The sequence below is a fragment of the Parasteatoda tepidariorum genome, chromosome 1 (assembly GCF_043381705.1).
Source record: "Parasteatoda tepidariorum isolate YZ-2023 chromosome 1, CAS_Ptep_4.0, whole genome shotgun sequence".
NCBI lineage: Eukaryota > Metazoa > Arthropoda > Arachnida > Araneae > Theridiidae > Parasteatoda > Parasteatoda tepidariorum.
Window position 1 is genome coordinate 40,348,263 of NC_092204.1, and position 16,412 is coordinate 40,364,674.

The 16,412-nt window shown below is 30.4% G+C and overlaps 1 protein-coding gene across 4 annotated transcripts in view; it reads right to left on the reverse strand.

Moving 5' to 3' along the window:
• The window catches only part of LOC107447101 (uncharacterized), an 81,244-nt gene that overhangs the window by 2,612 nt on the left and 62,220 nt on the right, over positions 1–16,412 (reverse strand). The window contains exon 1 of one of the 4 annotated variants that reach the window (XM_016061916.3): positions 4,878–5,149. The exons of 1 other annotated variant lie outside the window; for it this stretch is intronic. The gene's annotated coding sequence lies outside the window, so the exon portion shown is untranslated. Of the gene's footprint in view, positions 1–3,068; positions 3,251–4,877; positions 5,150–16,412 lie in introns of those variants that run through there. 2 more of the 4 variants (XM_016061917.3, XM_016061919.3) reach the window with 2 other exon arrangements.

Here is a 16,412-nt window from a genome sequence, read left to right on the forward strand (position 1 = left end):
GACTTTTGCCTTCTTCATTGATCGTCAAACTGAAATACGCACTATCTAAAATTATGCACCTCAGCCTATAGTCATTGAATTCAATTATGAAACTGCTATTAACACTCAACTATCTACTGGTAAGAAAATAATTCTTCAATGGATTCCCAGCTATTGTGTCTTATGTGGAAATAAAAACATATATAATCTCACAAAAAGGGCATCCTTCATGGACCCTCCTGTGTCACCCACTAACCTGAGAAATGCCGAACTCTAAATCAAGCAAAAAATTCAAAACCAGCGAGAAACCTCCAAGAGAGATCAAGTTGTTTTTAAATCTTGGGAGGGCCTTCTAACATCTTGTCTCCCAAAAACACTTCCTAGAACTATTGGAGTCTCATCCTTCCAATTTCTCACTGGACATGACTACCTTTAGTCACACATGCACTGTATTAAACTTACTGACTCTAATGATTAAATTTTATGCAAGGAACATGTAAACGTGAATGGCGAGCATCTATGGAACTGCTCCTCCCTCAATGATGCTTATAGTTCTTATTTCAAGACTATCTCAATTCCTGGAGATGCTTCTTATTTGTTAGTTATGATTTAATAATTAAAATGATTAATAATAATTATGATTTAATGATAGTGAAAGTAACTGCAAACTTTCAAAGACAAGTGCAACAAGGGGGTTTGTTGGCTATTTTTCCTTTCTCATATAAATCTTTGTATTGACAGCAATGACAAACTAAATAAAAAGAGTTAAAAATAAAAGTTTGAGAAATCCACTGTAGAGTTTGGGGAAAAAATAAAGAGTTGAGGAAAGAAAGAGCAAAAAGGGTATGGAGTCTTAATACATCAGGACACTAATTTACTTCAGGGGCAACAGGGTGGATTCTTTTGACTAAAAGGGCAGTAGGGTGCTGCGCCCTGTTTACCCTGCCTAGAATGAGCTCTGGTATAGTATTAAGGTAGCAAATTATGGTAATATAGTATGGTATTGAGGTATGGTACCGTGCCGAATGGTATGGCATGGTAATGTTTAAAAAATTAATCTAACTAAATGGAAAAACAAATTAAATTATTTACCCCCAGTGAGAGTGAATTAATAGGATTAGATAATTTAATAACAAATGTACCTGAATTACAGAAATTAATCGAAGAATCAGGTTATAATATTCAAACTATTAATAATGGTGTTAAAAACCTAAAAGGACTTCCAGATTCATATAAAGATATGATAATAATTTTTTTTAAAGCATTAAATAACACACATATTACAAAAGAAATATATAAATACTCCAATTTTAGAAATCAAGAAATAATTGATAAATTATTAGCCAGAGAACAGGAATATAAAAAAAATATTACAAAACAAGCATCTAAACACAATAATGAAAGAGGTATAGACGAAATAAACAAATTATTTAGTATGATGGTAATAGAAACAAAAGACAATAAGAAGATAATGAATAAAACTTTAAAAGATATAAAATTTCAAGATGATTTTAAACCTATATTTGAGAAGAAAGGCATTAATGAATATTCTAAAAATGAATTATTAGAAATGAAAACTAGTAAAAAAGGTCCCACATTTAAAGATATTGAAAAAATTCAAATATTTAATATCCCTAAAGGGAAAAATATTATAAATGGGAAAATAAAATAAGAGATCATTAATTTCTAAGAATATAATATATAGCTTTTACATAAGCCAATATTACTACCGATTATCTAAGTTTATTTTATAGTCTACATAAATAATTGCAGCAATCGGATCTGTCTAGGTTTTTCTGAAAGATACCTATTTTATGAAAATTTAGACATAATTTGTGAAAAAATCAATACAATAACATGGTAAAAATATAGATTTATCGTTTCTTAAGGGATACAAAAATAAAATTTTAAGAAAAAGTATTTTGTGAAATTATTGTTTTTCCTAAAGTTGAATTTGTGAAACTACCGTTTTATCTAAAATTGAATTTGTGAACGTACAGATAAACGGTAGTAAATTCGGCCTGGACAAACCCCTGAATTGTGATATTTATTTTCATACAACAAAATGTCAAGGTACGAGTATTTAATGCAATTTTATTTATAATCCTATTATGTATTAAATTTCTAAATTGAAAAAATATTGAGAATAAATAAATGAATCAAGTTATTTCAACCCAACAATCAGAAATCAACGAATTTCAAAGAAGAGTGCAATGTTTATACAGATCAGAGAACACTGCAACCAATGAGTTTGAAAGAATTATGATTAGGAACATGAATTCTCAATTTAAAGAACATGAGAATAAAATTTTAACTTTAGCTAAACTAGGTTTATTGAAAATATCTTATCTTAAATAAATGGATGACATTCGGTGTTCTGTCTGTTTAGAATTTAAACATCTCGATGAATTTTATAAGTACAAAAATCCTGATAGAAGATGTAAACAATGTAAAATCTATACAAATTGTAAGAGTTTGCTATGTGAATGTGGTAGATATTATACTAAAACGCATTATCAAAGACACTTGCAATCAAATTTACATAAAAAGGGAATAGGTGCTTAATAATTTTTTTTATAATAAATTGGTTGTCTTAAAATGGAAGAACGTTTTAATCAATATAGATTAAAAGATTTATATACTATCGATAAAAAACTAGGTATATTATATGTGAAGAGTTATACTAAACATGAGTTAATAGGAGAATATATAAAACAGAAAAAAGAAAGAGAAAATAAGAAAATTAATAAAATGTTTCCATTCGATCAGGATATAATTGCAGAACCAAAGAAAGGAAAAATTAAGAAGATTAAATGCAAACAATGTGGTGAATACATTAGAAAAAATCAAATGCTCTTACATAAATTAAATAAACTTAAACTACCAGAGTTATATAATATTGCTAAAGAACTAAAAATACAATACATTACAAGATATAAAAAAGCTGAGCTGAGCTGAGCGGTAAAAACCGCCATGCGTCAAAAACTTGACAACCCTGAGTAATAGGTATAGCAAATCCGATGAGAAGACGCAAATTTAGTATAATGATATGAACAATTTATATGGGCATTCATTATCTCAAAAATTACCTGTAAAACATTTCAAATGGATGACAGTTAATGAAATAGAAGCGCTGCTAAGCAGCTTCAGTTGTACAAATAGTTTTGATGGTGCTACTGGATTTGTCTTAGAGGTTGATTTATTATTTCCAAAAGAACTTCATAATAAGTTCAACTACCTTCCACTTGCACCACAGAATGCAATACCACCCGGTGGAAAAGTATCAAAGTTGCTATGTCACTTCTATGATAAAAATAATTATGTTGTACACTATAAAATATTAAAATTGCATACAGACTTAGGAATGAAAATTACTAAAATTCACAGAGGTATAAAATTTGCACAATCAGGCTTTATAGCTCCATATATTAAATTAAATACTGAACAAAGACAAAAGGCGAAAAATGATTTTGAAAAAGATTTTTAGAAATTAATGTCAAATTCAGTATTTTGAAAATCTATGCAATCAGTTAGAAAGCAACAGAATATTAAATTATATTGTGATGATAAGAAAGTTCAGAAAGCAATTAATAAGCCTAATTTTAAATTAAGAACTATATTCAGTGAATATTTAGTAGCTGTACATAATTATAAAACAACTGTAAAATTTGATAAACCAATTTATATTGGTCAAGCAGTACTTGATTTAAGCAAGACCCTAATGTATGATTTCTATTATAATGTTTTAAAAAATGAATTCAAAGATAATATAAAATTACTTTACATCGATACTGACGCATACATATTTGAACTAAAAAAATCATAATTACTACGAATTTATAAAAAACCATTCTGATTTATTTGATACAAGTGATTATCCTAAGTATAACCCACTTTACTCAGCTAAAAATAAAAAGGTTGTTGGAAAAATGAATTGAATGGTGAAAACATACTGGAATTTATTGGTTTAAGAAGTAAAATGTATGCTTATAGAACTGAAAATAAAATAGATTGAAAGGAATTAAAAAAGCTGTATTAAAAAAGGAAATTCATTTTGAAGATTATAAAAAAACACTCTTTGAGTGTAAGGAGTATTTTCATAAGCAGAACAGGAGTCATAAGCATGTTATCTACACTGAAGAATTAAATAAAAAGTCGGTAAGCTGGAAAGATGACGCATAATACCCAATTCAACTGAAACACTAGCTCATGGTCACATATGCAGTGTTAACTCTACCATAGAGTTCTAAGACCCTAAGTATCTACGAGTCCTAAATAAACTTAGTAACATACATTGTATTAAATTAATATTTTTTTTATCTATTAATCTGCTTCAAATAGCAGGCCCACTTTTTAACTAGGCTATGTTATATAAAACCCTCTACTTCAGACACCGCTGAACTGAATTCTCTAGGCCTGTCAGTGTTTATAACGTGCAGGGATGAAAGTACCAGTTAGCAAAAAAAGCTGAATTCTACATCAACGCAATCAAACATTATGAAATTAATAAATGTATGGAGCTTAAAAAGCTGAATTCAGAGTAAAAGATGAAAACTTTCATGCCTGAACGCTACAAACTTCTACTCGTGGCCTACTGGTTTATTAATCTACATGCATAAATAGTTAACTAATTTACAACGTGCAACGATTTCTAGAGCTGATATTATTCATCTTACTTCATTTGCCCACACATTCAATCTTTCTTTGATTTTGTCAAACATAAAATCAACTTTAACCTAGATAAAATCTTCTGGTTCCTACACCTCAGATTTTAAAATCCCTAGAAAAATTCACCCCAAATTCACTATGTTTGTATTCCACTTTATAACCTACCTGTATTACCCCAGCATATATAATTAACATAATAAAATTCAAATTATTAATCTATGTTTACTTACGTACAATCCTTAATTTTTCTCTGTTATTCTTGCTTAATTATTAATCTCTATAATTTCTTTATATTTGTGGTAATTAGGTTAAAAATATTAAATAAATTAATTCAATAAAAATTACACAGTATAATAATAATAAAAAATAAAAGAAATTATATTAAGTTACAAAGTAGAAAGATAGACAGGATTAGCGACAGCAGAATCTCAAAAAACGCGGTCAGCTAATCGAAATGAAAGTTTGTAAATTGACCTGTTGCCAGACTCTTGAAACTAAGGTTTGAACACAAGAGATGTTGCCATCTTATAGAAAAGTCATTTCCTTGAGGGAGAAGTTTTGCACTGCTATCTGGCGAGCAAAGTTCATCGCCATCTGGTGAGAAGGTGGTTCACCACAGTACTCCCCCCTCCCAAGTGGTGAAAGCACAGATGTCAGAGGTAACGAGGGTTAAAGCGAACATGCCTTCCAGAGCGTGTCATGGTCTGGGGTTGTATTACAGGGGCCTTGTCTCCTGGAGTAGGGTCCAGAGAATCACTGATGTCTACACTAGGGGTTGCTTTTTGTCCTGTCAACGTCTCGTCTGATGCTGTCGAGAAATATGGCTTAAGGCCGTTGGCACCGTTGCCAGCTTCAATCGACGTCTCAATGTTATTCTATGGGAGAACATAAATCACTTTTTCTCAATAATTTACAACCTGACAGCTCAATGTTTAATATTAATGTATAGATCTCATTTAAACAAACATAACTACTGTAAAAAATTATTTTAAAATTCTATTAATAATTTTTAAAACGAGTTTAAATGTGATTTTAGAGTAATTTTCAAGCGTTTTCCACAAAGTTACTTTTTTAGCTAAATTCACGAAATTTTTTTTAAAAAAAACATATAAATACGTAGTTTAAACGTAATTTAAACAATATGAAATTATACATTAGGAACTATTGCTAAAAAATGATTTTTTCCGGGGTATGAAACATTTTTCTACTCTGAAATCGTTCTTCAGTTCCTCCTTTTCTCTCCAGGAGGCTATCACTCAACCGTGAAGAAATCCCCCAGGCATGAAGAGGGGGACATAAGTGAATTTTCATGGTTGTCGTAAATAAACCTGCGATCTTTTTCGTAATGGTGGATTTCAATGGTCGCCAAGAAACAAACATTCACAAGAAGCATAGTCCCTGACAAGAAGTAATCATTTACTGAAATGAGTGATTCAGATCTTATTTTCCTTCACGGCCTAAGAATATCTTTTTCAAGATTGAAATAATGTTTAACTATAAACCGTGAGAGTAATTAACAAATAATTCACTCGTTTAAATAAATTGAACATTAAAGCCATTTTCAATTTTTGGGAAAAAGATCATTTCGTTTACAAAATTCTTCCTATATTTTTTTGAAAATTAGTAATTAAAAATAGTTTGTTCGGGGCAATTTTTTAATATCTCCTTTAAATTACTATCTAAATATTTAATAAAATACATCTTCACAATTTTTTTTCGAAAAGGTATTTAAAACATTATTCTAAATAAGAAAAATGAAGGAAAAAAATGTTACTGCTGTAAAGAGTTACCACCAATGAACTTAGGATGAAGTAGCTTTGAAGATACATAACTTATCATTTTTAATGTATAAATTTTTTTGTTGGAGGGGGGGGGGATAAAATAGAAAATCCGAAATAAAAGTATTAAATTTATTGTTAGTTATGAGTAATTTTATAATTATTACTTTAATCATTATTATTAATTCTATCAATGAAAGGAATTTTATTATTGATATTATTATTAATCATATTATTATTATTTGAAATTAAATTTTAAAATCAAACTAATAGAAAATTTGTTTGAAAGTCGTACATTTTCTTATTTAATTTCTTTTGTACTAGAACAAATAGTTCTGCTACGTTCAATATATTGCCCTATTTTTGCCTTAAGAAAATTAGTATCGTTTTACTTACATTGATATCTCCAAACACACTTTTGGCGTAAAGTTCCCGCATGACAACATAGTGCAACATTATAAATTAGTTTTCTATGTGCTTTATTATGCATTGTGCTTTTGGATCAGGCTATTGCATCTTTCAACGCTCATACGGTCCATATTATACTTAAAAAGGGGTGTCAATGTTCTAATAAAAAGAGTAAACAACTTTTTTACTTAGTATTCACTTTGAAATTAAAATTGTCATATTTCGTCACTATGTATAATTATTTGAAATTATAAGGCGTAGTTGTTGATAAAACTTATAACGATGCGTAATTTTCGTCCTTTTTAAGGTTTGTATGAATCCTGAATTATCTTAAACTCTTCCACTGATATTCTGATCTCAGAGCAAACATCGCCTACAACTATTTAGCTACACATTTATGCCTACTGCTTTCGTTTTGATCAAAACAAAACCAAATATCTGCTGCAAGTCACTATCCAAAGTGCAATATTATGAATTATTTCGACATATAAAGACATAATAGCTTTTAACTGCTAATAAAACGCATTCATTGTACTAAGAATCTGAATGTCAACTTAACTTATCGACATTAATACCAGTAAAATATACTTGAGACAAGATTTGACATCGCAGATAGCATACGAAACACAATGGGCTGGATAGATTTTATTGTTGCTCAACGTGTGCATTCTACAGAAAAGACAAATACTATCTTTATTTTTTTTTATTTCTGGAAAACATTTAACATAACGTAACGTAACGTCACAAAACGTAAGTGTCCCGTTTTACGTTACCTCAGTTTGAAGTTCCATGACATTTATTTATTTAAAGTGACATTTCCTTTTTATTTAATGAATTATGGTTGAGAAATAAGGTTCTAATTTAAATTTTTAAAATCAATCATTTTAATAATCCCAACATAAATTCCATTGACGAAATTGGCATTTATGTAAGCGTTTTTAAATTTTGATGCTTGATAATCTTTTCATTTTTATTAATTAATTGTTAATAGTTAATGATATCCTAATGATATTTATTTAAAATTTACAAATATGTATTAAATTTGTTTCTAGCAAGAGAGGAACAAGATTTTTTATCAAACAAGTTGAAAACAAAATTAAATTTTTTTTCTTCTGAAAATTATAATCGAACTAAAAACTTGTTTACTCAATGAAGTTTGATAGAAATTATGAGAGAGCTCTGTTTTGCAGTATCGTACAGTTAACTTAATTTTACGTTGCGCAATATTTTCTTTTATCACGAGCATATGGTTATTTTAAGAAACTTTTGATTTTAAATTTCTTATAGATTTTTTATTTTTTTGGCATTATTACGAGAAGTAATAAAAATTGTATTTGCTATAAAATATATAAATTTTAAGTATTTTGAGTCAATACGAATCTTAAAACTATTTCAGAGTTTAGGAGGTTTTATTATTAGCGACTCGAGTGAGCTCTCTAAAGAAATCCATCCAGAGGTCAATCCAAAGGTTGACCTCTCGGACAACCCTTGCTTCACACAAACGCTTTCTCCTATTCTTTTGTAAATAAGAGTAAAGATGTTTGGCTATTTCAGAAAGTGAATACTGGAGAGAAGGTGTAAAATAGCCCATTGTCGGCGAGAAGACCAAGCTATTAGCAGCAAGATGATTATGCACCTGTTGAAAAAATACTTTTGTGTAAGAGCAGCTGTTTTTGTGCAATACATTGCAGTTAAATCTACTCTTTTTCAGTCGAGAACCTAAAGGTAGTGGCTTTCGAAAGAGAAAAGCATGAAGATTTAGCTTTCTAGTTTCTTTTGTTTATGTATATGCTTTCTTCGCGTCGCTTGCTCACAAAAGACACTTTTTAAAGAAGTAGTGACGAGTCAGATTAGTTCAAGTCTTTTATTACTCTTGTCTTTAATTAAACCGCACAAATTAAAGACGTTCTTAAAAATATCGTGTCTATTATTAATTAATGATTTAAATACATTTGAAACGAAGTATTGCATTTCATCGGATTGGGGGACAATATTGTTTTTTTGTTATAGTACTCTCATCACTAGTAACCCAATACAAACCCTTTGTACTTTTGAAAACTTTTACTTGGAGAAAAAATGATAATTCAGATTTGAAAAAGCAGTTACTTTTTTTGAGAAAACATTATATCAAATTTTCCCCACCCAAAAGTTTTTATTGGCCATTTTTTAATTTCTCGGAAATTATCTTCAAAAACTTTTCAAACTTTTATAAATAATCTTTAATAGTGCTTTATTTACTTTTAAAATATTTTTTAATTACTTCGAATATTTTTTACTAGAGCATTTTTGATAAAATTTTTTAATTATATTTTAAGAATATTTTTATATTATATTTAGAATATTTTTTTATTATATCGCTAAAGGTTTTTGTTCCTTACAAGGCTCTAAAACACATTGCTCTCCCCCATTCTCCAATTATTTTTCTTTCATGCGATGTTTTTATATAAATTTCATTCAAATGTATATATGCTCTTAAAATCTTCTGTTTTTCTGTTGTTTTGTAAAATAATTCTGTTTTTTATAATCACACGCGTTTTATCTATTACGTTATCTTTACATAGAAAAAGAAATTGCAAAAGAAAGTAAGTCAACATGAACAAGGTATATTTATTTGATTTAGATTTTAATTTTGTTCGATTCCAAAATATCAATAAAGAATTATCTCGCACAGAATATAAATATTTGCAGAATAATACAATTAGCGAATAAAACAAAGATAGTATTTTTTCGACACACAGAGAACTATTGGGAGTAGAGAAATTATTATAATTGTTTTCTAATCACGCAAGTTTTAATTTTACTAAAGACAAAAATAGTATATTTGAAACTTATACCCATCTCTCTCCTATTTATAGTGTTAAAATTTTTCTATTCAAATTTTTATTTTGTAGAACGAAATTTACTTTGCATTGTTAAATTGTTATAAATATAAAATTTGCTTGAGGAAATAATTTTATTTTTTAAATGAATAAATAAAAAGTAATTTTTTGTGTTCTATGTAAGGCAGAAATATGCGGTAAATCAGTATGGTAAACAAACTTTTGATATGTAGATTTATATATGCATAGTATGCGTTATATAATAATAATGATCATGTGTATAAAGAATATTTCATTGATGTAGTAACAAAAATATTTTGAAAATTAAAATAGAATAATAAAATATTAAAAAGGAATTGTACTTACGTGTTATTATTTGAACTTATAGTAACTTATGTTAATTTAATTTTGAACTATCTTCCAATAGAGTTAGTAAAATAACAATTGGTCAATAATTATAAGAAAAAACAAAAGGAGATGATTTAGTCTTTAATCAGAGAAACTAAAAGATAAAACAGAAAAAGAAAATTTATTAGAAATTTTTAGTAAGGGGTAAGCGGATAGTGAGTCAATTCAAAATATTGACGTGTCAGTGTGGCCGAGAGGTCGGAGTCGTCCTGGAAAGACTGAGATTCAGGGTTCGATCCGCAGAACTGTAAGAAAATATAAAACTCTAAAATAAGCTTTTATTTATTATTTATGTTTCTTCTAGAAGTTTCTAGAATGTTCTAGCATATCGTTCCTGTCACTTCCTGTTATTATTCCTATAAAAGACTGGATGTCTCTAGCCGAGGTCCCAGTTACTTTGTTCACTGTACTTTGTAGGTGTTGAATAAAGCTCTCCAACTTTGTAGACTAAGTCCTAGTTATTCTACGTGACAATATTGTAATGATTTGATAAAGTTGTCGTCAAACACTAACATTACCAATGTAATTAAGAATGCAATTAAATATTTTATTTCGCCGTATAATAAGTCATGAAAATCCTTATCGTTTTAAATACTGACTTTTTAATTTCTATGAGTAGTCAATTAACACCATAGTAGCGCAAAATGATGCTCATGACAGGCAATATATGAAATCAAACGATTCCAAATCCATTATTTTTTGTGTACAATGTAAAAAAAATATTCATTTCGCATTTTTTTTTTGTCTCAATAAATGTTCTTAAGCATTCTATATAATCTCGCAATTATTGGACATCAGTCCTAAAAAAATTAAAATTTATTTTAAATTGAATTTTAAACTCTTCCTCACACAATTAAGCCAAACCAATTTTATAAACCCATGCAATCAATTCCCGTGTTTCTCTGTAAGATTGGCTTAACTTTTAATGTTTGAATAAATTAAACTATATGCGTAAATAAAAATGCATATTGAAACACCAGTTTCGGAATTACATAGAAGGAAGATCACATTTGGCCTTTTCATTGAGACCCTTTACTAAAATAAAACACAACGAACCAGCAGGAACGAAAAAAAAAGAAGAAAGAAAACCTGTTGTATACGCTTTCACGGTAGTCTAAATTTTGTATGTAGTTGCGATTTCGAGAAAGTAAAGTAGCGATAACTTGCCAAAGAAAAAAACCGGATTTGAATGGAGGGGGTGACCCTCAGGCCAATCGAAACCCTCACTATAATGATTCAATCCTCCCAGATTTCTGAGGAGTTTTAACCGTTTTACTGACCACCAGGGGCTAAGGTTTCCTCCACTCTTCCTCCCCATAGACAGTTCACTTCCTTTTTCAGGTGCCAACGGCCTTAAGGCGATCAATGCCAATTGTGCTTCTTTTGCCTTGTATAAGCACAGTGAAGTGTTTTGGGGTGCGCTCAAGTACTTGGTAGGGTCCATCATAGGGAGGTTGGAGAGACCTTTTAATTCCACCATTTCGCACCAGAACCTGACTGCAATCAGATAATGAACGGTGCACAAATGCTCCTGGTTCACAGTGGGCAGAACCTGGAGTCGGAGTCAGAGTTTGCAAAGCTTTTTTTTAGATGCTGTACAATCTTCTGGAAGCCCTATGGTTGTACCATAGACTAATTCTGAAGATGTACACTTCAAGTCTTCTTTAAAAGCAGAGCGGAGACCCAAGAGTACTATCGGTAGGGTTTCGGTCCATCGCTTGTTGCGGTGCCTCATCAAGGCTTGTTTTAGTGAGTGGTGGAAACGCTCGACCATTCCATTGTTGGCTGGGTGGTACGGAGAAGTGCGAATTTGTTGAGTGCCCAATATTTGAGCTAATGATGTGAAAAACGATGACTGAAATTGTTTTCCTTGGTCTGTAGTGATTCTTGAAGGCACACCAAATCGAGCAATCTAATGCTCAACAAAAGCTCGAAATACAGTTTCAGCTGTAATATCCGCCAGTGGTACTGCTTCTGTCCATCTGGTGTATCTGTTGATGCACGTAAACAAGTAACTGTTATCATTGGAGGGTGGCAGGGGTCCGACCAGGTCAAGGTGTATATGGTCGAACCTTGTTGAAGGTGCTATGAATGGCTGGAGTGTGTCGGGTGACTTTGGATCTCTGGCAGTCCAGGCAGCTTCTGGTCCATTCGACTATGTCTTTGGCAATAGCAGGCCAAACGTATCTGTCCATGACAAGTTTTTTGGTGCCTTTTTACACCAGGATGGGATAGGTTATGGAAAGCAAAGAAAATAGGTTTCCTGAACTGAACAGGGACATATGGTCTAACTTTCTGCTTGGTAGAGTCACAAATTATCTGCAGTCCATTCTTCAGATGTAATGACTGGATTTTTAGCGAGCACTTCTTAGCATTCAGAAAAGTTTGGAGTTCAGTGTCACTATAACAGTAGGAGATTTTTGCGGTTTTCCTCACCATGTAATGCAAATGCAGGTTAATTCCATCAAGAAGTTCTCCACGAAGGCTAGTTTGCCCAATTGCTTGATCCAGAAGTACTTGTCTTCTGGGTTGGGTTCAAAATTACAAGTCTTTTGAGTTGAACATTGCGATAGCTGTAAATTCAGAATTGAGTCAGCTGTTCAATGCCAGTTATAAAAATACCTTTTTGATTTTTTCATGTTGATCTAAATATTTTTTCTCTATGTTTATTTACTATAAAGATTTCCATTTTTTTAATATATTTTCTTAAAATTTATTTTCAATCAAGTCATATATTCAAGTGGTTTTACTATTTCTTTCCTGAAATAGGTACTGTTAGAATTCAACTGCTATATTATTTAAAATGTTTAAATTAATGCTTATTTAAAATTCTGCTGTCTTTCTTTAGTTATTGCAGGATTTGGAAATAATGGAATATAAAGACATAAAGGTACATATCGTATTCAACTCAAGCTTTTCAGAAATGGACCTAGATGTTAGGAAACACATTGATCGACTAAAGTATCTATCCGAAAATGAATCCGATGACTAAATGTCATCTGAAAGCTAAAGCCTGTATCTGATTATTAATCTGACTTCTGAAACTTTTATCTTTTTATACTTGTTTTAGTCATATTTTAAATTGTTTTAGTTTATTAGTATTCGCGATCGCAACACTCGAATACGCCATCTGGGGAGAGACCGGTTTCATGCCTTTAGCCCTTCTCCCCTCCCTCTCCTCCTCTTTTCAGTTGTATAGGAATGTACTACGATATTTTCCCCTTTCTTAATATTTTTCCTTTTTATTTAATAAAAATATTTTTTAAAATTTCCATGATACTTTTCTTTAGAACTATGTTTAATGTAGTTTTCAGTTCCATATAGTTTTTCAAGTTAAAAGATTTTAATCTATATGAAAATCAAGAGAGAAACTAATGTACTTCCTTCCTCTATGACTTTCCCCACGCTAATGGAGAAAGCATGTGAAGTGTTGCCATAGGAAAAGAGTTCTGCTCTACGCCACCTGCAGCCCATTTCGATCGCCAATTGTGTTTAGAGAAAGTTGTTTTTTATTTTATTGTTGTTATAATGAGTACAATTTGTATTTAACGCTTTCCCAGCCGAAGGAATTTCCTCTCTGTTAAAGCTAGCCACCTTGCATTTTTTAACAGCTAAAGCTAACTACTGCAAAACGGGGAGGTCTTTCAAATCTGCCACTCATTGATAGTTTACAAAACAAAGAGATTTCCCCAATCAGCTCGCAAAATAGAATAAGGGATGATTGGCTTATTGATAAATGTATTACATTTTACTAAGGATGAATTGTGATGTAACTATGAAAATTAATGTACACTCTATAACAAAAAAATCGTCGCACCAAAAAGGAGTTGTCTGGTTGAAACGAAAATTGGTGGACAGGAAGACAATGTACAGAACAGTAAATGATTAAAATTTCAGAACAATTGAATAATTTATTACTGAGTTATAGTAACAAGTTCAATAAGGTGTTGACCCACCTCTAGCCTGGATACAAGCTGCCACACGGCGTGGCATAGACCGATAAAGCTCCCGGATGGTTTCTTGCGGTATTTCCTGCCAAATTTGATCCAATTGTCGAACGAGGTCATCAACATTCCGTGCCAGATGCAATCGCCTTCCCATCATATCCCAGACATGATCAATGGGAGAGAGATCTGATGATCTGGCAGGCCAAGGAAGAGTTTGACAAGCTGGCAGACAGTTCATAGCAGCACGTGCCGTAAGTGGTCTGGAATTGTCCTGCTGAAAAACCAGCCCAGGGCGCTGCAAAAGGAACGGTAGCAAAACAGGTCTTAGGATGTCGTCGACGCATCGCTGTGCAGTAAGTGTACCTCTAATGACTGTCAAAGGAAATGGCACCCCAGACCATAATGCCTTGTTGATGGCCGGTGTGGCGTGCAATAGTGAAGGCAGGATCGCCTCTCTGCTCTGTGCGTCTCCAAACCGTCTTCGATGATCGTCAGGACACAGTTGGAAGCGGGATTCGTCGCTGAAGACTATACGTCCCCAGTCGGCATCATTCCAGCCAGGTCGAGCCATGCACCACTATAACCGAAATTTCAAAACAATCGGATGATTCCTTCTTGGTGCGTCGATTTTTTTGTTATAGAGTGTATATTAATTAATACAAAATATTGTTATAGAATATATTTTATTAATTGTTACTTATGTAACTAAATATATTTTATTAATTACCACATATATTATTAAATATATTTTATTAATTTTTACATACGCTATTCAGTATATTTTCTGCTGATATAAATAATTTTACTTCGAGCATTTATTGTGGATAATTTAAATTATTAAATATTGATTTCAATATGAAATATTTTTATATCCAGATTCTTTTTATCTGTAGATTTTAATGATTTTTTACTTAAAATCTTTTATTGATTTTCCTCTTAAATTTGGGATTACCTGTGAATTTAATTCGTTCTAGTAGAATTGATAACAAAAGCTTTATTTTTTGTTGCAACTTTAGCTTTTTTTATGCAGTAATCTTATTTAATAAAGTTCCTTTTATAATATAAAGCATATTAGGCAATACAAGTTCTAATAATTAAATTAATAATAATTAATACGAAAGATGATTAGTAATTTTAAAAATAATTAAACTTGAAATTTACAGAAATGAATTAAAAAAATAAGCATTAATTTTGTAGCTTCTAAATTTTACTTTTTTTGAAAATTTGCTCTAATGGTAAAAATTTGCTAAAATTTTTGCTTTAATATTTGAATTTTTTTCCAGTTTAATTGATTTTGACCGTTATAATATATAAATAGTTCAGCCATATATATAACAGACTTTATAATAAATTTAATTTGTGGTTTTTAAAAGTGTTTTCAAAATTTAATAGGGTTTCGGCATACTTTAATGTTTTTATTCTGCTTTGTCGCTGTCACAACCTTCACTGTTTTGCAAAAAGTTTTAAAGTTGGTGGCTGTGCAATTTGGTTTTGAATATGGTTTTGAACTTTTTACATTTGCAACTTGAGTATTGGTAGGATTAGTGGCAAACGTATCATATTTATTTCATTTTGTTATCAATCTTTCTTGAATGAATATACTATGTAAAAAAAATTAATAAAACTTTGGTATTAAAATCTAAGTATTCATAAATTAGGATTAGCATATTTTAAATTGTGATTAAAGCATTTAATGTTTTTAAAAAAAATCATTCATTTAAATCAATTAAATCATTTCATTTAAATCAATTGTCAATCAACTGTGATATTTTTGAAAAATCATTGATTCAATCCATTAAAGCCACTTGGTTAAAAAACTTTTTCTCAAATAGAGAAACTGGCAACACATTTGGTATATTATCAAATTCTATTATTTGGCCATTACACCATGGGTTCTCCAATATTTCTCTACCTAAAAGCAAGAAGATAGTCCAAATGTGAAGTAGTCATACCCTAGCCATTCATACAAAGAGATCATATAGGCGAGTCAACAATATAACACAAGTATTTAGTTCTTAATTTTTATCTCGGAAAAACAAAACATCACTGTCTACCATGATAATAGAATAACATAAAGCTTTTAATTGTAGATTATAATAAAATGAATTATTATTTTTTAAGTATTTATTTATGCAAGTTGGTATTTAACATAAAAAATTTAATTTAAATATCAATTAAGATTTCATAAATAACAGTTTTCTACACTTATACATTTGTGTTGCATGTGATACTTGTAGATTTTTGTATAACTTAGTACATGTTCTTTTGATATCATAATTTATGTTTACAAAGAACTAGAGATTTAATTGAAAGCCAAAATAATCCTAAAAATTAGATAAACTGCTATACAAATATTTTAAGAGCTTTTTATTATTAATAATCAAGCGACTCTGATGAATGTTATG